General features: G+C 36.2%; 1 long non-coding RNA gene across 1 annotated transcript in view; it reads left to right on the top strand.

The window, feature by feature from the left end:
• The window catches only part of LOC128315533 (uncharacterized), a 332,664-nt gene that overhangs the window by 244,490 nt on the left and 65,215 nt on the right, over positions 1-22,959 (top strand). Inside the window, exon 3 of the long non-coding RNA XR_008298370.1 lies at positions 9,011-9,154. This is a non-coding gene — a long non-coding RNA (uncharacterized LOC128315533). The remainder of the gene's footprint in view (positions 1-9,010; positions 9,155-22,959) is intronic.

Genomic DNA, 22,959 nt, shown 5'->3' with positions numbered 1-22,959 from the left:
TAGTCTTTATATTTTTCTAATGGAGATGCCACAGTACCTACCAGTACAGTTCTCCCAAGTGCTTGCAGGTAATATGAACCTGTTTAAATGTTTAGTGGAAATAGTGTTTAATAGTTAATAGTTAATAGTTAAAATATGCATTGCCTTTTAGTTTGTTTATAGTGTAAAGGTTCTTTCAAATATAGTAGGTCCTTTCTTGGTAAGCAAAGTATTCTAACATGTGAACTGTTAGATCTTTGACTAGCTATTCTGTTTACTAGCTGTGTGTGCCAGAAGCTGTGATTGGTCTCCAGTGATGGGAGCTCTTTCATGGTTATTTTTACAGCACAGCTCTTATCCTTTAAGATAGTTACGTCCACTAATTCTTAGGCATATGGGTAAGTTACCAGTCACTTCTCTAAACTGAAAAAGAGAAGGGATGGAAACAGTAGAAGAAATAAGGTAATTTTCCTGTTTTGGGAACCTCTTGCATATTCCCTGTGGTCATTTCAGATGTTTGCATTCGTGCAGAGAGTAAACTGGTTTTTCTCTACTGGAATGTAAAAACATGGTTAAGTAGAAGAGTAAACAGTGAGTTGCACTAGGGTCTATTTTTATTTCTGAATTAAAACTAAATTGGTTTTTATCACATGTTAGAGCTCTTTCCATTTCATTTTTTAAATCAAATATTTTGGCTGCTTTAACCACGAACTGGATAGCTTGTCAAGAGAGTAATGACCTGCTTTCTATACTTGGTTTAAACAAAACAGACTCCTAGAAATAGTCATATAAGAAGATAAAACTGGTCCATGTTTCTCCCCTCACCTTAGATGATATGTTCAATAGTAGTTCAGTGGAAAGGTTTAGAGTGTAGAATTTCCTAGGCTGTCTATGAACTTGTTGATTTGATGTATTGGAAATGATAATTTGGCTCTTCCTCTCAGTTCTGAACTTTTTCTATTTAGCTCAGCAAGCTGGTTCCATTTCGTTTTCTTCCCCTTACACAACTGAGAAAATAGATTTGAAAATTACCTGAGTACTCTGGTCTATTTCAAAGACCAAGAAAGAGAATTTTGTTTCCATTTCTGATAAATGATATATAACATTTGGAAAGCAGGAAAATGATAACTGAATATGGACATAACTAATTAAAATATTATATTCAGGACTGGGATTGAAACGTAGCTAAGGAGAAAAATCCTACAGATGCTTAAAATCTGTGAAGCTTCTAAATTAGTTGAATCCCCAGTGAGTCTTCATTATCAACTAGGGGAAATTATATGGTATTCTCTTTCTTTGCAAGGCTTGAAAATTTATTGAATTGATACTAAAAGCTTGCAAAAGGTAAAGGAACCTTCTCAGAGGCAATTATGCTGCATTTTGCTGCTGAAATCTAAGTTTTTCCCATGTGTGACAGAGTTTTAAATGAAACTAAGGAAAACAAAATGTTAAAATAGATCATCATAGGCTTGTTTAGAATTAGTGTATACTCACAGAGTTTGAGAATGGTGGTTGAATATAGATGTCTCAGAATATGGCTTATCTGCCAAATGACAGATGGTCTGAAGTCAGAAGAGAAAGGCTCAAGAAGATGTAGTCGAGGGTGAGGCTGGTTCTGGAAAGAGCTGAGCAGCTGTTTAGTGGTTGTGTTAACACTGATCATTAGTACAGCCTCTTTTTCATTCTGCTATATTCATTTGTTATTGTTTTCACTTTTGTGATGATTCAACGAGGCTCTTTATTAGAAAGGATGATATCTGCATAAAGGTTCACTGAGTGAAAGTATTCTGAAAGATTTAGACTGAAGTAAATAGTTTTTTTTTTTTTTTAGACTAGAGGGACACTAATGTTCTGTATCACACAGTGAAAAAAATTCAAAACTGATTTCTTTTTTTCGTTCTTCGGAATACTGTCGAGATGTGTCATTGTATTTTGCTACTTATGGAAGAGAGATGTGGAAGCCAAAGAAACCTCATCATGTGATGAGGAAGCTCAGGAATTGTCAATTATGACCTTTTAATTTACCAAATATTCATTTATTTATTATGTGTTTTAAGTCCACTTCGTTGATTTAAACAACAAAATGCACTTTTTTAAGTGTACATTAATGGGCTTTGACAAATTTAAAACCCCATGTAAACACTATCACAATCAAGATATAGAACATGCCCATCACCTTTAAAAGTTCTCCTACGTCTCTTCCCACTCAATCAATGCCACCTTGGTTCAGGTAACCACTAATTTGTTTCCTATATTAGAGTTTCATATTAAATGGAATCATACAGAATGTAAACTTTTGTTTGTAGCTCCTTTCACTTTATTAAGTGCTTTGTATATATGCATTTAAGGTATATGTTTCAATGGATTATTTCTTTTTATTGATGACTAGTATTTCATCGCATAAATATACCACAGTTTACCTACTTTAAAACATTTGAGTTGGTTTGGCCATTCTGAATAAAGCTTTTTGAACATTTGTTTGTAGGTCTTTGTGTGGGCATATGTTTTTATTTCTCTTGACTGAATATCTAGAAGTAGAATTGTTGGGTTATGTGATAAGTATATATTTAGGTTTATTCTACTGCTGAATTGTTTTCCTAAGAGACTGTGTAATTTTACATTTCCTCTAGCAATATATGTGATTTCCAGTTGTTCTATACCCTTGTCAATACTTGGCATTGTCAGTTTTTCCAAAAAAATTGCCATTGAAATGGATGTATAGTATTATTGTGGTTTTATTTTGCATCACTTTGATGACTAATGATATTAAGCATATTTTTCGTGTGCCTGTTAGTAATTGAATAGTAATTATACACACACATATGGTTCATATCTTTGCCATTTTCTTATTGGCTTATCTTACTGAATTGTAAAAGTTCTTTATATATCTTCGACATGAGTCATTTTCAAATTATGTGTATTATATGAATATTTTCTTCCAGTTAACTTGATTTGTTTAACAGCGTTTTTGAAGAGCAGAAATTTTAAATTTTGACAATGTTAATCATTTTTTCCTTTGATGGTTCATATTTTTGTACTAAGATACTGACCCTAGTTAATTCTACCACCATATGTACTCAGTGATCCAAAACAGAAACTTGATCATCCTTGATTCATCTGTTCTCTTCATAGTCTCTATTGGTTTTACCTTCTACATATCTCCAGACTTTACCCACTTTTCTCCAGCCTCACTTCCATTCACCTGGTCTAGACAATCATTCTCTCTTGTCTGGATTGCTCTAATAATGTTCTTTGGTGATTTTTCAAAAATGGTAACCTGAACACAATATTTGCTGCTTAAAACCTACCAATGGATCCCCAATGATTTTAGAATAAAGTATAAACTTTTATTTATGGCTCCTAATGATCTGGTCTAACTTAAATTTCCCATTTCCTCTTTTTCTACTTTCTTCATCCCATCTCTACCTGCAATGTTCAACTCTTTTTCAACTCTTTTTTCTTTTTTTTTTTTTCAATACAGAGAGAGAGAGAGAGAGAGAGAGAGAGAGAGAACAAGCATGCACATGCAGAGGAGTGTGACAGAGGGAGAGAGAATACTAAGCAGGCTCTGTTCTCAGTGCAAAGCCCCAGGGACCCTCGAACCCATGACCTTGAGGATCATGACCTGAAGTTGAAATCAAGAGTCAGATGTTCAACTGACTGAGGACCCAGGTGCCCCTGCAGTGTTTAAATCTTTAGACCTAATGAACTATTACCACTTCCTCAACAACTCAAAGCTTTTTCTTAGTTGCATATCTATTTCTTACTCACTTTTTGTGAGTCTAAGTAAGCACCCTTCTTGCCAGAGCCATTCCTTCAGGCCAGGCTGGATTATATGACTGTATGTGTTCTCCATTTAGTGGGGACTATAAATAGACAAATAATGATGTATTTTGAGAAAGTGGAATTAGTCCTATGAAAAGGACCTCACAAAAGGAACATTTTCAAGTAGGGAGTATATTTTATGTACTTTATGATGTAGAGCTTTATAATTTACTTCTGGATACACTCCATACGCTTCACTCTATACACTAAAGTCAGAACAGATTCTTAATGGTTTCTAATAGCCTCAAGCAAGACCAGTGGGTAAAGTGAGCAGAGGCCCTTAGGGGGCAGCAGAGGATCACATACCTAGAAAGCCTTGGGAGGGGCAAGTGTGTAAGCAAAGGGACCTCTGTGTGTCACTAGCTAAGAGGTTAAAAACTATTTGTCTTTCCATTCCTCAATAGTAAATAAGGATAAAAGCTAAAGGAGTTGAAGTGTCAAAACTCACAAATTCAAATGCCTACAGGGGTGTGACAAGAAACATACTTCTGGGAATGAGACCAGTGTTAAGATAAAGCATGATTAAAGATCAGCTACCAACTTGAGAATACATGCTTCATCTGGAAGCATGTAAATGCCTGCAAATGGATGAAATGAGTTTTGTTAATCAATCAACTTGTGGCATCTCTGCACGTGTGCTGCAAATCTGTGACCTGAGAATGGCTGACTACACGGAGCCACATAGGGAACTCCATTTGAAGATGGGAAAAGAAGCAGGAAATATCAGCAGGGAGAGCTAGATTCAGGGTTAGAACAAAAATGGAAATGAAGACTGAGCTGAGGTCGTTGTATGGAGTAAGTTAGGATTGTGTTTGATGGTATTGTGAGGAAATGAATATTTATTAGGCACCTACTATGTGTATTAAGAACTGTACACAATATTAGAATAGTAACAGCCTTGTTTATTGGGAACATATTGAAGCAGGCACTTTGTTGGGTGTTTTACATATTGTATGCAGTTTAATTCTCAGAACAACATCATGTTATAGGTATTATGTTTTTCCCATTTAACCAACAAGGAAATGGAGGATTAGAAAGGTTAAGTAATTTGTTTGAAGTGAGGGCCACCTGAGACATAGAGAGAGAGAGAGATAGAGAGAGAGAGAGAGAGAGCAAGAGGGAGGGAGGGAGGGAGGGAGAGAGAGAGAGAGAGAGAGAGAGAGAGAGAGAGAGAGAGAGAGGAAGGAAATTGGTGTAGGGCAAACATTTTTTGCTGGGCCCCTGTCTGTATAAACAACTTAAGAAATCTTAAATCACTTGGAAGCAACTCACTGGCCAGGGTGTTCTACAACCAGGCTTTCCATGTGGCCCCTGAAGGAATGTAGGAGTGGAAAACTTTGCCCTTATTTCCTTCTAGGTTCTTTAGCTGGTCTAATAATTTAATTGGCATAAGACAGATTAACAGGAAAAAAAAATTGCATGTATGGGAGTCCCATTAAAAATATGAGACTCCCCAGAATTCAGGTAGTTGAGGCTTATGTACCATCTTGAGCTAAGGAGAAGGAGGTGAGGGTCTGGGCTTCAAAGGGGAGGAAGACAATTCACAGAAATTGGAAGATGATAATAGCAAATGTTTGCTAAACAGTGTTTGCCATGTCACACAGTTAAGTTTTTCTGATATTGAAAAGCTATTTCTGGTAATAGCTCTTTTCTGGTTATAGGCCTTCTATCTAAATTCTTTTAGGCAGTTAAGGGGGCAGTTAATATCTCTTCCTGAGTCTGCTGGGCCCTGATTGTCTTCAGCTTGAAATAATCCACATCCAAAAGTGGCACATTCTGGGGTGACCACATATTCTGCTCCCCCTTAGAAATAATAGGCACGATGGGGCACCTGGGTGGCTCAGTCGGTTGAACATCCGACTTTGGCTTAGGTCATGATCTCACACTCCATGAGTTCGAGCCCCATGTCAGGCTCTGTGCTGACAGCTCAGAGCCTGGTGCCTGCTTCAGATTCTGTGTCTCCTGCTGTCTCTGTCCATCCCCTGCTTGTGCTCTGTCTCTGTCAAAAAAAAAATTACAAAAATTACAACAAAAAAAAGAAATCATAGGCATGAGTCCTGGGAGCTCCTTGTGGCATTTGGCCAGCCCCACATATGGGAGGTGGGATGAAGGTATAGTCTCCTTCCAGTATAGGATTGGGCAGCTCCCTGAAGGGGAAGAACAGGTTGGAGGTGAGTGGTCTGGTAGTGGAAGCCTCTAGTAAATAGAACCTGTGTGGATTGGTCTGGGTAGGGCATACTTCCTAGAAGGCACTCTATTGAAGCTTAGAAATTTAAATTTTTTTTAAATGTTTTTATTTATTTTTGAGACAGAGAGAGACAGAGAATGAGCAGGGGAGGAGCAGAGAGAGAGGGAGACATAGAATCTGAAGCAGGCTCCAGGCTCTGAGCTGTCGTCCCAGAGCCTGACATGGGGCTCGAACTCATGGAGCGTGAGATTGTGACCTGAGCTGAAGTCGGACGCCCAACCGACTGAGCCACCAAGGAGCCCCTCAAAGCTTAGAAATTTTAAAGGACAGTACACTTAACCCTTGAAAAACATGGGTTTGAATTGCACAAGTCCCTCTTATATGTGGCCTTTTCCTTAAGAAATATGGTATGCTGCTGTAAATGTATTTTCCCTTCCTTATGATTTTCTTAGTATTTTCTTTCCTCTAGCTTACTTTATAGTAAGAATACAGCATTTAGTACATATAACATGCATAATATGTGTTGACTGTTTATGTTAATAGTAAGTATTCCTGTCAACAGTAGACTGTTAATAATTAAGTTTTGAGGTAGTCAAAAGTTGTACATGGATTTTGACTGCATAGGGGATCTGCACCCCTAACCTCTGCATTGTTCAAGGGTCAACTGTACTCTAAAGAGTAAAGTCTCCTGTGTGTAATGCAGGGGAGGGACCCTGCTTGCTGAACTTAAGAGCAGCGTTGCCTAAAGTTACACAGCTAATAAGGATTACAATCCAAGTCTTTACCTATAAGAACACCATTCACAAGCCATTTTGAAGAGAGTATGAATTATCTACTGTGCCTCTGATCTGTCTTCTATCCTGGCCAGGACATTAGTAGGACCTAAACAGTCTAACCACTTCTTCTTCTTCCTTCTTCCTTCTTCCTTCTTCCTTCTTCCTTCTTCCTTCTTCCTTCTTCCTTCTTCCCCCTCCTCCTCCTTTTCCTCCTCCTCCTCCATCTCCTCCTCCTCCTCCTCCTCCTCCTCCTCCTCCTCCTCCTCCTCCTCTCTCCATCATCATAACCACCACCACCACCACCATTACTTTAAATTTACAATATGTTGAGGATGGACGCCTTTGTAAAATACAATAAAAATGTTCCAGGAATATAAAATTTCTATAGAAGAATAAAAATTACCTCCCAGTTTCTAAACTTTCTTAACCAGACCACACTGGTCCACGCCCCCCCCCCCCCACCTCTTTAAATAGCTCTGGTCTAACCCAGTGTCAGGAACTTGTCCTGTTCACTCAGGACTTTTCTAATTGTCATGTTCCCATAATTTGCTATTGAAATACATAAATGTGCATTTGTGCTTGGCAAAGAATTCAAAGTGATAATGCTTTAATTTACATCCAGATAGGTGAGACCTAGAGAAGCCATATCTTTAACTGGACTGTCTTCAATTTTTCATCACTTCACCATTTAACTGAGACATTTTGGAGATTTTGGCTCAATATTTGTGGTAGAGGTGATTTCAATATATAAAGGATTGGAGATTGATAGGTTCTAGTGATTGATGTATTTTAAAGTTTGTCTTCTTATCTTCCCACAAATCTTCATCACCTACATATAAAGATATCTTTGTAATTTTCATTTGAGTGACCTCTCCTGGATATACCTGGTTGGAGGAATATGAAATACCATTTACTGAACAAGAAAATTAATATTGTGATGGCTGTATCTGCCAGATTTTACATGTCTCCATTCATATAATCATTTATATGGAACTTCCTTTAGTGGGCAACAGCTCACAGTTGAGGGAATTTGTCTATAACAAACCACTTGGCTTATGTTACATCAAATTAGATCAGATCAATTTCCCTCATTCTTAATTCCATCCACATCACATCAGAATTCTCCTTAAATGAGATGCCTGTAAACAGATCTGGCTCCTTAAGGATGATAACAAGATATGAACATAAATGTCAAACTGTTTTCTGGGAAGGGAGATTTTCCTTTTGTGAAAGGAGATTTTCCTTTTGTGAATGATCAGTTGAGATACGGCAGAATGTAGATTTAGGTTTAAGGGAATATTTGAAGAGGAAACTAAATATGTAAGATAAAATATTTGTACTTTTTGCTAAATTAATTTTTTATTTTTTGAGTATGAAAGCTTGCTAGGTCCTTATCTTAACTTTTAAGGAAAAGATGCTGTTACTTCATAGAAAGTATAGAAAAAACATGTTTTATTTGTAAAAGAAACAAGAGTCTAAGCATTAGAGTATTGGAAGGCCTCCTGTGGGTATACTACTTTATAATGTTGATTTCCTGCAAGCATATATCAGATCACATTAATGTGCATATAGATAGGTATGCCATCTGTTACAGATTTAGATGCCAGAAAACATTTCTGTGGGTTTTCTTGAATCATACTAATTCAGAGACTGTCTGTGATACTTCATAAACTTGCTGACCAAACAAGTTAAGAAGAGATTGAGTTTACCTCCTGACATATCATTTTTTTCCCTTTTAAATATTACCTGAAATATTGCCGTCCTTGAAATCTTTCATAGGATTTACTTCCTTCTCATTTGGAATTTTTATTATATTTGCATTCATACTCATGACTTTTCTTGTGTATGTATGTTCTTTCTCTGTATAATTATCAGACAAAAAACTACGTGATAACTCTGGGGGTTGAATGACTGAATCTGTTTTTTTTTTTTTTTTTCTGGTCAGAGAAATTAATGTAACCACCTGGGTAATAGTATAAAGTCTGAGGAAGACCAGATTATTTCAGTTGATTTCCGGAGGTAAAATTGTGCAGTGAAATATTACATAGGGATTGAATGCAGAGTCCCAAGTGACCGATGAGTAATTATAATGTTTGATGTCAGATGTTGACATGCACTTGATATGTAAGGTAAAAGGAGAAAGACAATAAAAACTTGTAGGTTAGTAACCCACGAAATCTTTAGACTAGCAGATATGTGAAGACATGTTAAATATTAAACAGCTCTGAATTTTTTTTTTTAGACAATTCAATGATCACCTCAGGGAAAGCAGCAAACGTGAAAATTTGGTGGCTTAGGCCATATTTCACATCCTTGGAGGGCTGTTTGTATGTTTTGTATCATAGCTACCAGTCACAGGAAAATCAACAAGAAAAGAAAACTTGTGGTATGTTTAAATCAACTAATACCTTATTTTAAGTATGAATTTTTTTCTTTTTTTTTAAAAAGAAGGAGAATATATTAATGTTGATATTCATACACAGAAATGAGTCAGCTGATATTTTAAAAAACTTTTTTGCTTTGTTTTGCTTTGTTCCTAGGGTCACTGACCAGATCCTGGATAGGTAGTGTACTAAGACTCTAAATGTCTACAAGGGCAGTTTTTATTTGTTCCATGTAGAAATGCCTGAGAAGGCTCTGGGTCTGAAAGAATATGTAGTTTATGGTAAACATTCTGTTAATATACAGTAACAATGATGGATTTGGGGCCAAATATTTTTTGAGAGCTGGAACTTTATTAAGTACTTATTTCAGGCAAGGTGTTAAGCATTCCATGTAGATTTTTAAAAGTTCATGTTAGATAAATATTATCCTTATTTCAGAGATTAAAGCAAAACAATGGAAAAATAATAGAAATTGATTATTAGGCACAACTGCAGCTCTAAAGTGGAATGGCTGAGCCTTGGTTTGAACCAAGGCATTCCTACACCAGAGCTCACTCTCTTAAGCAACCACTCCATTATTCTGCCTTGCTACCCAATACTTCAGAGTTGTGGTAATAGCATCAAAGAGGTAATCTAAAGGAAGAACTGACTATAAGAAAGAGGACTATCAAAGAAGGTACACATTTGTGGAACATTTTGCCATGGCAGCAGGAAGATTTGATTTTACAGAAGATGGCTTGCTAGATGCCAGTTTAATTAGCCAATGTCCTCTTGGGTCTTGATGTAGTTGTTAATTCTCTGTGTCATGGGAATGACCCTGAAAATTGTATTTATCTGTCTCTTTCAACTGGATACACCCTAACAAATTTTGTGTACCAGGTAAGTTGCTTTTTAAATGTTTTATGCCATTTTCAGAGCACAGAAATGAATCCCTGAGAAGTGAGTGGTATATGAAGCCAAGCAGATGGTTTCATTTAGTCATAACCTAAGTGACACATACAATATTAAAATGTATAAATAGGGGCACCTGGGTGGCTCTGTTGGTTAAGCGTCCAACTTCGGCTCAGGTCATGAACTCATAGTTCATGGGTTTGAGCCCCGCATCAGGCTCTGTGCTGACAGCTCAGAGCCTGGAGCCTGCTTTGGATTCTGTGTCTCCCTCTCTCTCTGCCCGCCTGCCCCCCCCTGCTCATGCTCTGTCTCTCTCTCCTTCAAAATAAATAAATATTAAAAAAAAAAAAAAAGAGCATCCAACTCTTGATTTCAGCTCAGGTCATAATTCCAGGGTGGTGGGATCAAGCCCTGCATCAGGCTCTATGCTGAGTGTAGAGTCTGCTTAAGATTCTTTCTCTCTCTCTCTCTCTCTCTCTCTCTCTCTCTCTCAATCTCTCTCTCTCTCTTCCTGCCCCTCCCCCATCTTGTGCTAAATAAATAAATGAAATGTATACATGGATATGCTTAGACTAATTTTCTCTCACAGTCTTTCTCTTCTGTTTATGAAACTGAGTATGACTAGTTCTTAGCAGCCTTCCAGAGAACAGGGAAATTCTAGTCTAGAGTCCTGATTTATCATGGTGCTCATTTCAAGATGGAGCAGAGGCTCACCTTGTTGTCTGCTTGGGGCAGGGAGTAGATTCTCCATACATGTAACTGGCCTACTTGCTGTTCCCCACAGTCTTCTTCAACAGAGGTATTATAGGACTTCCAGGAGTTAAGGACCATGTTTGCCAGATAAGGGGTGTATATCTTATGTTATTTCTTATAGGTAGAAATGATTTCTTACATAGAGCTGCTGTACAAATGACTATCGAGTAATGCTGTGTCCTTCATAGAAAAGTTTGGAAAAGTAAATATCAGAATTCTTGAATTTTAGTTTGTTTCTAACCATTGTCAATTAGAGATCTGGCTCTTTATGTTAGAATACTTCAATAAGTATCCCCAAATTTATATGGCATTTCTGTGTTTACAGTCTAGGAATCCTCTAACAGATTTGACATTCACCAAAATTCTTCTTTTGATTTTTTCCACCCTATTTATATATTTTGTTATATTTTACTCTGCACCATTAATGCTCTCTAAATTGTAGGTATATTATCTTTATCTTGCTTTCACCCTGTTATTTTTATTATTGCAGTTCTCAAATTAGTTGTATAATGTGTTCACAATTTAATTATTATTATCGTGCCTTAAAGGTTGGATTAAACCCAAAAGATCAGAATATTCTTTTTTTAAAAAAATTATTCTGAGCTTCTTGTTATCTTGTTTGCTCTGTCACAGTGTGTATAGATGCAGAACCATGCTAACTAGAATAGGATTGAAGTGAGCCCTGTCTGAAGAACTATTTCAGCTTTTGTGATATTTTAAATTGTATTTATTATTTTTATGCTGTAATGACATCTGATATATTTTTTTAAGAAACAGAAAAAAAAACATATCTTTTTATCTTAGGCAGTAGCTGCCTTCCAGACTTATTTTTTGATCAAATTTGTAGCACAGGTGTCAAACTAAATTGTTTTTTACTTCAGCACTCCAGTGTTTTGTATATTAGAGGTAACCTCCATGCACTAGAAGCTATTTACTTCAGTGACTTCCTCTCTTTCTGACAAGCATCTATCTCTTTACCACTTAGTGCCCACTGGTGAAATTTACTAGGTTTTGGATGAAGAGCTGGGAAAACCAATTATCTCCGCCTTGCACATTTCCCCGATCAGGGGATCAGTCATGTGCTTTAATAGTGGTGTCGCATAATGCCCATGCTGCTTCTTGCTTTGAGCTGAATTGCTGCAACTGTCTATCTTACTTGGACTACTCTTGAAAATGTATCCATGTATGTCTGTTTTTATTGTCTAATTCATGGGCATAAACTGTATATTGGTGACAGAGTGGTATGATGAAGAGAACATTGAAAATTTCATGTCAGAAGAAAAATTTGGTGTCAGAAAGTCTCACTTTGGTGCTGATGCTACCAGTTGTTAGATGCCCGTTTGAAGTTGGGCATGTTGTTGACCCTCTCTGAGCTCCATCAGCTTCATGATAAAATGTGGTTTATTACAGTAATAATTTTAAGGATATTTATATCATATATTTTATATGTTATATAGCATATAGTTACATATGATTATATATATAATTTTTTAATTTTTTTTTTCATTTTTGAGAGAGAGAGAGAGAGAGAGAGAGAGAGAGCATAAGCGAGGGAGGGGCAGAGAGAGAGGGAGACACAGAATGCGAAGCAGGCTCCAGGCTCTGAGCTGTCAGCACAGAGCCTGATGTAGGGCTCCAACTCAGGGACCGTGAGATCATGATCCGAGCCAAAATCAGACACTTAACTGACTGGGCCCCTAAAAATAATTTTAATTATGTATCATGAATTAAGGGTTACATATTACACAATAAATGTTCTGTGTTGTATATATTTTATATGTGGCATGTATTTTATTATATAGATTTTGTTTCTCCTTTTGGTTGCATTTCAAAATTGATGTACTTGATGCCGGTATTCACCCCTTTGTGTTTTTTGTTTGTTTGCTTGCTTTTTTGTTTGTTTCATAGTCTCTGAAATCCTCCCTCTTTTGCTATTAAAGCATAGACAGGGGACTTCAACAATCCCTTGTTTGATTAATCACTGCCCCTGACCTACCAGTTGGTCTTAGAGAAAATATCCATATGGTGTGTCGTAATCCCCCAAACTAATAGTTTCCTCAGACCTAGGAGATTTTTACTTTAGATTCAAAATATTCAAGGAGAGTCTCTGAACATTGTGTTTAATATTCCTGGTGATATAGGTCTGAATGTCATATTGGTGCAATGACTAAAATACCCTGATAGCTCCAGAGAGGCAAAATTAATTATGTCTGGCTCATCAGCAAAGGCTCCATATTATACTTAGCTCTAGTAAGTATGTAGGATTATGTTAGTCAGAACTGGGGTAAAAGTAGATTCTAAGAAGAGAGAATAGTATAAGTGATTATACAGAGATGAAAAGTTTTTGTGGAGTCTTCTATGTAGGAAATGGTGAGAAGTCCATTGCAGTAAGAGCATAGAATTCTTTCTGTGTTAGGGGAAAAAATAAATTACCTGAGGAGGGATCTGGTTCTTTTGATTTTGAAAGCTCAATGTTATGATGATATCTTAAGTTTTATTTATTAACTATGTCACCCAACAAATTTTTATATATGAATGCAAATATTAGCAAAGATTATGATGAAATATTTAAAATGGGAAAATAGCCACTCTATAATTGAGCATAAAATTTCTTGAAAATATGTGTATAAAATACTTTTAGAGTTGATAGTAGTAAGGGAAATTTTAGACATATCACCAGCCTCATAAGCTGTCTTAAATTTAGTTCCTCTGTGATTCCTACCAACCTTAATATGAATATTTTTTATCTGGATGTAATATGATGATTTTGACCCCCGTTCCCCTCCACCACAACAAACACACTCTCTTTAATGTTAGAATAGAATCTGTACTCACTTGTACTCAACAATTGGACCATTGAATTTTGTAGGTTGAAGTCTGACATGAAGTGAGTGGCTTTTAAATTTTAACAGCGTCATGTGAAGGGAAGTCTTCTTTATTCATTTCATGATTCAAAAAAATTCAAGGAAACAATGTGAATTGCTTGTAAGGAAGAAAGGACTGATTGAAGAATTGAAGAACAGAGACTTCAGTTAAGAGGACAAGTTTGATGTTCACTGAAATAATTCAAGTAAAGGCTTTTGAAGGACTAAACTAGGGTAATGAGGACAGAAGAGGCATTTTTGATATAGAATGTATTAATATTTGAGAACAGATTGTTAGCTATTGAAGAGTTAGAGAAGTTGAGAGCTCTAAATTGTCTAGTAGGGTGACTGATTAGTGGTCATGCTATTAACTTGGGCAGGAAAAAAAAAGAATAAGCTGAAACCATTAATTGAAAAATGAAGTAGGTAAGGGTGAATTAAGGGGTTGAGCAAAGTGGCAAAGATTTTGGAATAGTCTCTCTGGTAAAAGAAGTGATAACAAAATATGAATAAAAATAATATTTGGCTTCAACGAGGTCAGAGCTAAGGTTGGAATACAGGTGTTGATATTGACATTCAAATTTTCAATGGCTCCTTATTGGCTACAACAGCAGTTTTTAATATTTTCCCATCTAGAACCCAAGAGGGGCAATATCCATATCCTGAATATAATCCAATGAAGTTTTGGCATAGACAGAACTGGATTTATAAATGTAGAATTGCCCATTAACTAGCTATAATTCCACCACTTTGTCTTTAAGTATCTAAGTAAATGAGTGTGATGTTATAAAATAACTTTATATGAGTTCTATTTTATTTTTTAGTAATTTTATTTCAGTTTTGATAGTTGTAACAATAACTTGACTAAATTACTTGTAGTATGCCTCTCAACTAATCTTAACACTGAAATTCAGAACTAGTCTGTATAAGTCAAATTTGTTGGTCCAGTAAATGAGGCTTTCCACAGTCAGATCCTATCTCAGATTTTATTTTCCAAGATAGTTCTAAGAGTACCTCTCACCCATATGGATTTCTAGAACCTTTTCACTAGAACTAGAATCTATTTCTTCTCCCATGGAATCTGGGCGTATTTATGGTTTGCTTGTAACTAAAGGAATGCAGTAGAAACAAGTAGACTTCTGAGGCTACTTCAAAAGAAGACAATGCACCTTTCCACATTGTTCACCAGAACATTAGTTTTGGAACTCCAAGCCACCATATAAATAATCCCAACTGACCTCAGGTTGTCATTCTATAAAGAAATCCAAACTAGTTCATAAGTAAAGAGCATGGAGAAGCCGTAAGACCACATAAAGAGAAAGATGTTTGTCTGGTCTCTAGCTGCAACAGCTGCCATTATTCCAGCTCTGAAGGGTCTGATTGTAATCATAGGAGAGAACTCTAGTCATGACTATCCAGCTGAGCCTTTTCCGAATTCCTGACCCACAGAATCCATGGCAGACAATAAATTGATTTTTGCTGTTTTAAAATTTTGAAGCATTTGTTATGCAACAATAGTAACCGGCACAGAATTTTGGATCTGGAAGTGGGGTTCTATCAAAACAAAACACCAAAACTGTGTCATTGTATTTGGGACGAGTTATCAGTAGATGTTAGAAGGGGCTTGAAGAAAGGCTGTGAAGAAAGCTTGAAGAGTCCTGAGCAGGTTGTTAGCGAAGCCAGAGGAACTCAGGAAGTCTGTCAAAGGAGGGTCAAATAAGTGTGGAAGCTGTCATTGAATGCTGGGGAAAAGGAGACCCTAGTTATTTAATGGGAGAAAGTTAACAAAACTGTTGCCTGTATTAGCATGGAAAAGAGAAAATACACCAAGTGAACTTTACGATATTTCCAGACATGGTCCTGAAGGTACCACCTAGTTCTTCTGGCTACTCATAGTGAAATGAGAGAGGAGAGAAATGTATGAAAGAACACATTATTCACTTTTAAAATGGAATTTAGAAGACAATATAAAAGTGTCTAGAAGGATTTGTTTCCAACAGCAAAGCGTTCTCCAGGTAAGAAAGGGTTTCAATAGAAAGATCAAATCTAGGATAGAAGTAAAAACCTTGGTTAAGACCTTAGAATGATTTAAGATAGAACAACATTAAAAACTTTCAGATGGATATGATGACCTCTACATACCTTAACGGCATGCTTCATAGATCCTTTTAATTAAACAGTAGGGCTTCCAAGACTCCTCAGGGTATTGTTCCATAGTTACAGGAAGCCTACAATAGAACAGGGATTGTCTTGAAGAGATTATTGATACAACTTGGCCACTAGTAGGTCTTTATTCAGACTGACCTCTTTATCTCTTTTAACTATCTCTGTTACTCTAAGAGTGTCCTTGTTTTGACAACATGGTATCTCAGGCTCATTTTGAACTGTCCTACCTACATGGATTGAATTAATTGTTCTAAAAGACTTGGCTCCTTATTTCACTTAGCATAACACTCTCCAGTTCCATCCACGTTGCTACAAAGGGCCATATTTCATTCTTTCTCATTGCCACGTAGTACTCCGTAAATAAGCCATACAGAGAAAGACAGATACCATATGTTTTCACTCTTATGTGGATCCTGAGAAACTTAACAGAAACCCATGGGGGAGGGGAAGGAAAAAAAAAAAGAGGTTAGAGTGGGAGAGAGCCAAAGCATAAGAGACTCTTAAAAACTGAGAGCAAACTGAGGGTTGATGGGGGGTGGGAGGGAGGGGAGGGTGGGTGATGGGTATTGAGGAGGGCACCTTTTGGGATGAGCACTGGGTGTTGTATGGAAACCAATTTGACAATAAATTTCTTATACTGAAAAAAAAATAAAAGACTTGACTCCTTTCAGTGGAGAGTAGACAAAGGATTGAGTCTGGATGCTACTGATTGAATACTGTATACATTGCTTTACATGAACATTTGAGATAGGATAGGATGACACACAAACTACAAGTTTCCTTTTTGTCTTGTCAGATAATAACCTTTTCTTAAAAAATTACAAGTTTTCACTGATACTTCCAATTCAATTTTTTCATTCTTATACTGCTAAAATGGCTTTCATTTTTTCAATGCTACATTATCATACCAATTATATATGTACCAATGTTCTTTATTCATTTGTCTATCAACAGATGCTTAGGTTGTCTTCATATCTTGGCTGTTATAAATAATTCTGTGATGAACAGAGAGATGCATGTATCTTCTTGAGTTAGTGTTTTTGTTTTCTTTGGGTAAATACAATGTAGCAGAATTCCTGGACTATATGGTATTTCTGTTTTTAACTTTCTTTTGACAAAACTTCATAGTGGTTTCCACAGTGGTTGCACCAATTTACATTCCTACCCACAGTGCATGTGGGTTCCTTTTTCTCCACATCTTCATCAAGACTTGCTATTTCTTGCCTTTTTGATAATAGCCATTCTGACAGGTGTGAGGTGATAGATCTCATTGTGGTTTTAATTTGCATTTCCTTGATGATTAGTGATGTTGAGCATGTTTTCACGTGTCTGTTGGCTATCATTATGTTGGAAAAGTATCTATTCATGCCCTCTGCCTATTTTTAATCAGATTGTTTGTTTGTTTGTTTTGATGTTGAGGTGTATAGGTTTTTATATATATTTTGAATATTAACCCCTTCTCAGATATGTCATTTACAAATATCTTCTCCCATTCAGTAGAGTGCCTTTTCACTTTGTTGATGGTTTCCTTTGCTGTGAAAAAGTTTTTTATTTTGCTTTAGTCCAAATGTTTTGTTTCCCTTGCCTGAGGAAACATATCCATAAATATACTGCTAAGGCTCATGTTCAAGAGATTACTGCCTATGTTTTCTTTTAGGAGTTTTATGGTTTCAGGGCTCATATTTAGGTCTTTACTCAATTTTGATTTTTTTACGTGTGATATAAGAAAGTGTTCCAATTTCATTCTTTTGCACGTAGCTGTCCAGTCTTCCCAACACCATTTGTTGAAGAGACGGTCTTTTCCCCATTGTTATCCTTGCCTTCTTTGTTGTAGGTTAGTTAACCATACAAGTGTGAATTTATTTCTGGGGACTCTATCCTGCTCCATTGATCTATGTGTCTATTTTTATGCCATATTATGTTGACTACTGTAGTTTTGTAGTATAACTCGAGAGCTGATATTGTGATACCTCCAGCTTTTCTTTTTCAAGATTGCTTTGGCTTTTTAGGGGGTCTTTTGTGGTTCCATACAAATTTTAAGAGTATTTGTTTTAGTTCTGTGAGAAATGGTATTAGGGTTTTGATAGGGATTGCATTGAATCTGTACATTGCTTTGGGTTTTAATTCTGAGAGTTGTCCACACTAAGCCTGGAGCAACTCATGAATTACAATTCAGGTTTTTTTACTTTATTGGTTCTCACAACAGTGTCCATTCATGTGTCTCTTCTCCAGGAAGCAGTGATTCCCTGTATTCATCTGTCTCTCTCTCCAAACTTTGGGGTGGTGACTTGCTGTATGTCCTTTCCTCTCTTAGGGATCCAAGAAAAGCTTGTTGACTTTTCCAGTTTTTTTTATGTGTTAGGATGGGGTAATGACTTCCAAGCTCCTTACATGTGGAACCAGAAGCTAGAAAGTTGTCTTTTTTTTTTTAAATCAGTCTTATCATTAGATCAAAAGTTTAGGACTTATTGGATATTGAATTTGATTAAAAGCAGCACCAAATTTCATTTACTGTCTTTAAATATTGAGTCCTTCATAAATGGCTGTTGTCTCATTTTCCTAAATCTTCTTTCCTTTCCTTATTGTACTGACTTTTTGACAATGTATATACTCAAAAAACATATCTCTGACTGGAGGGAAAATGCCCCTTCTCTCTATAGAGCAATGGGCTGTTGTTTGTGTTGTAAGCAACCTGCTGGAGTGTGCTGAGGATTTGTAAGGGCAATTGAATGATTAGCATTTGAAAAGAGGATGTGTAAATTTTTAAACTAATCTAGACAGTTGGTGATGGTTAATTTACCTCAGTGCTACCTAGAATAAGGTAGGGATGCCTACAGTAAGGCCTTACTTAGTGCATTTCACATTTTTTTAGTAGAGTAAATTAACTTTCATTTCTGCATTCATTCATGTAGAAATGTTTTAATGTGTTACATGGGCAAACATTGATCAGATTTTCCATTGACATCAATTATATGTAATCCAGGATACATATATGCTAATTAAGATCTCCCTTAAATAAAGTCCTTAAATAGGATCTCCCTTAAACATGGATGCTACTATAAAAAATAAATGCAGAGAGAGACCATTCTTAGGAAGATGGTTTCCTGCTTTACAGTCTTAGAGAAAAAAAGATAATTAGACTGTAAAGACCCTCTATGCATTATAAATTTAGAGACAAAATTCCTACTTTGTTTTAGTCTGTAATTGTGGATATTTTATGTGTTGGGAGTGTGAAGAGATAAGTGAGGGAATGAAAGTTATCAAGTTATGAGTCACCTTTATCTCAGGGAGAACCACTTCAACTAGAGTGCAATCCCTGAAGACAGAGTATTGTGAAAACAACTGTGTGTGTGTATGGTGGTGCGGGGGAGAGAGTTGGGGTGGGAGGCACAGAGTAGGTGCTTGCAGTTTTTTCCAATATATTTTAATTCATCAAACTGTCAATTTACCCAAAACTATTTTGTATTTCCCGGAAAGAACAGATGGATGATATGTGTTGTTTACACTGTAGGCACTGTAAAGTGAAAGAATGTTGATGAAGTGCTCTTTAGACATTTAAATCTTTGGTGCCAGCAAAGAGGAAAACATAGCCACCAATAGGAGAAGTTCCGCTAGATGAGCATGCAGACCGTGGCTGTATGTATGGCTTCTTTCTGTGTCTTTCCTGCATGAACTCCTTGATAAATCACAAGGAATTGCTTGTCTCTCTATGTCGGTGAAGAAGGGATGGAAACAAAAAAAGATGCCCACTGATTTTGTTAAAAGAAAAGTCAATGATAAGTTTTTAAAAATTCAGAGATAACACTTGAATTAATTTAATTTCACCGAGTTTGACTACGTTCTCTCTCTCTCTACTCTTAAGAAAAGGTTTTCTGCTGTCATTTTCCTGATGTTCGAAGGTGAGGTTTGCTGACCCCGGAGGACTGCTCTCCCATCAGCATTAGTTAGACACGGTTCTCATCATTCTGTCATGGCACCCCAGAGTTTCCCTGACACTCCACGTCCTTCTGCACTTGTTGCCCTTTTTGGTCTCTGGCTGTGTGGAGTGGGTGGCACCTGTCAGAGGTCTGGCTGGGCTGCCTAGGTGCTATCACGTTTCCTGGCTGCCCTGTCTAGGGATGAGCAGAATACATTGGAAATTTTATGTGTTATCATATTGGCTGACAAACATGAATCATCAAAGTAGATTTAGTGTATCAGCAACTAAAATAAACAGAAAAAAGTAACCCTTTAATCCTTTCAGCTAAGACGCATTTACATGAATTGATTAAGTAGTAATTGGAATAGAATTTCTTGAGCACCTTATATACTCCAGATATAATTCTAGCCCCATGAAATATATGAAAAGAATAAGATACAGATCTTCTGCTCAAGAAACCTATAAGCTTGTGGAAATAAAAATTATGTGATTGACCATATTCTAAAGTATAAATTGTCACACAAGGAGTATCTCAGAGAGAAAAGTATCAGGAGTATCAAGAAAGTCTTTATGACTTTATGATTTTCTTGAAGTTTTCTCTCTTTTAGGTTGTTTAATTAGAGTAACAGGAGAGCCAACTCAGATTGGCTTACAGAAGAAGATAATATTTTGGTTCATGTAACTGAAAAGTCTAGGGATAAATGGGATGGCTTACAGGTCTGGCTTCATCAGGGCTCCACACTTTTGTGATTCTTTCACATTCTTATGAAAAATAAATAAGATAATAGGTAAAACCACTGCTCACATAGAGTAAATAACTAATAAATGTTAAAAAAGCCATTATCAGTATTTTATAAGTAAAAACATATTTAGTGTAAAATTCTTAATATTCATGACCATCTAGCTTTCCTGCCCTAGTGATAATTAACATATTTTTTAAACTGTTGGAACCATGTAGCACTGAAGAAGTTTTGAAGTCATAGAAGTTTTATATTAAAAAAAAAAGGAACCTTTATTGAGTCAACTTCTGCTAATAATATCCACATTAAAAGAAGCATATGCATATTTACTTTTTAGAGGATGGTTATATAAATATTCTTTTTAAAAATTATTTTAGAGAGGGAGAGAGCATGAGATGGGGGAGAGGGGCAAAGGGAGAGAGAGAGAATCTTAATCAGGCTCTATGCTGAACAGAGCCCAATGCACGGCTAAATCCCACAACTCTAGGATCATGACCTGAGCTGATCAAGAGTTGGACCCTCCACAAACTGAGCCACCCAGGTGCCTGTATGAATATTCTTACTAACACTTGATACTAATTAAAGATTTTTAATGAATTATCTTAATAATAAGGTAAGTACCCTGGTAGTAAGATTGGAAATGGGGTTTATAGGGATTTTTTTTACGTTTATAAATGATTTGTGCCATCATAAAATAAACGTATAGTTTCTTTTTGTAAGTGGTGATACTTTTACTGCTTCTTATTATCACTTTGGAAACTTAATGTATTTAAGAAGAATTTGGAGAGGTAGTAAGAAAAGGAAACTGGATCGTGAGATATTGTCATCAAACAAACTAGAATGAAAATAAGTAATATGACAATGTCACCTAAAGCCCAATCTACTTGTACAATTTCCATGAGCTCCAAACTTAAAGTTATTCAGGATTAAATGTATGATCTACCACAGTTGTGTGTCTCTGGACCAGCCATTTCTCCATCTGTATTCCCAGGTTACAGTTTGTGCAATTCAGGTTCGGCTAGATCACTAACTTGAACAGTCTGATTCTGTGCCCTACCTTTCCCAATGTGCCATTCCATATATATTGCCCCCCAGATGCAATGCCAGTAACACACTCCCATAAATTGCTGGCAAAAGCTCCAGAATTCTACCTTAAGCAATGTTTCCATCTTTGTCTTTTTCTGTTCCCTTTAACGACCATCATGTTCAATAGTTTCATCTTTAGTTTCAAAAGAAATTGATTTGAATCTTGGTTCTGCCTCTTCAGTTTGTCCTATTTGGACTAAACCATCTGACTTTTGGCTCTATACTTGCTGCTGATTCTGATAATTACTCCTCAGACTGTGACTGCGATGTCAGCTGGAGGTACTAGTTCTAGTGTTGACCCAGTAGGGTATCTTGGACCTCACCAGAATCGAGGATGTGAGGTTCATTGAGCTATAGAATCATTAAGGCTTTGTTTGTTCATTTGGTAAATAATATTAATAATAATTATTGTAATAGCAACACTTTTTTCTGTCTAGGCTGTTTTATAATATACAAAGCACTTTCACAAACTTTCTTATAAAAACACTGATTATTTTTTAAAAAAACATATTTTCCTTATCTTTCAGAATTTGAGAGTTAAATATAAAAACAAAATTTGGGAGATAGGTAATCTGCTCACGATCACATAAGTTAATAAATGGTGAATTTAGGAATCCAATCTGGTTTTAAAGATAGTGTTTCTAATTTATAACTATCTAAGTAGTTATGCACATAACTTCTCCCAAGACTTAATAATATTTCTTCTCCCAAGACTTGCTTTCTGTGTGTGTGTGTGTGTGTGAGAGAGAGCGTGTGTGTATGTGTGTGTGATATGTGTGTGCTATGTTAAATTTAGAAAGGAAAAGTAGTAATGAGATTCATCCAAGTCACATATTAGAGTTAGGAGATTTACATGGATTTTGTTGTATAAATTAAAATGCCAATATAAATAATTTTATAATTCAGGATATAGAGCAAATGGTTAAACTAAAGAGAAAAGAGAAAGAGAGAGAGAGAGAGAGAGAGAGAGAGAGAGAGATGCTTATTTGCAACTCGTATTCAATATGTTTTACTTTCAGAAATGAAGCATCCAAAAAAATGCATTCAGAAACAAACAGGGGTAAATTTGCCCATTCATCAATTATAAATATTACTTAGTGGGAACACAATTATCACAGGAGAAAGACAGGCAAGAGCTCCAAGTCTAGGACATGCTATCTTTTTTCATTTGCATAACTCCCTACAATTTACAAAGACCTTTTTTATATTTTGTTATACATATTTCTAATTGTAATCTGTGTAGTATAATTTGTAATCTCCACTTTACAAGTAGCAGTTGAACACTAGATAAATTTAGTGATTTGACCAAGGTCAGAGTTAATGGGAAAGATTGATGCAGAGGAAAAGGTCATATTATTCATTAAATCATGTAAATCCTAAATCACATC

The sequence above is a fragment of the Acinonyx jubatus genome, chromosome B2 (genome assembly GCF_027475565.1).
Source record: "Acinonyx jubatus isolate Ajub_Pintada_27869175 chromosome B2, VMU_Ajub_asm_v1.0, whole genome shotgun sequence".
NCBI classification, from domain to species: Eukaryota; Metazoa; Chordata; class Mammalia; order Carnivora; family Felidae; genus Acinonyx; species Acinonyx jubatus.
Note: the sequence above shows the minus strand (reverse complement) of the source record. Positions and strands in the feature narration are given on the sequence as shown.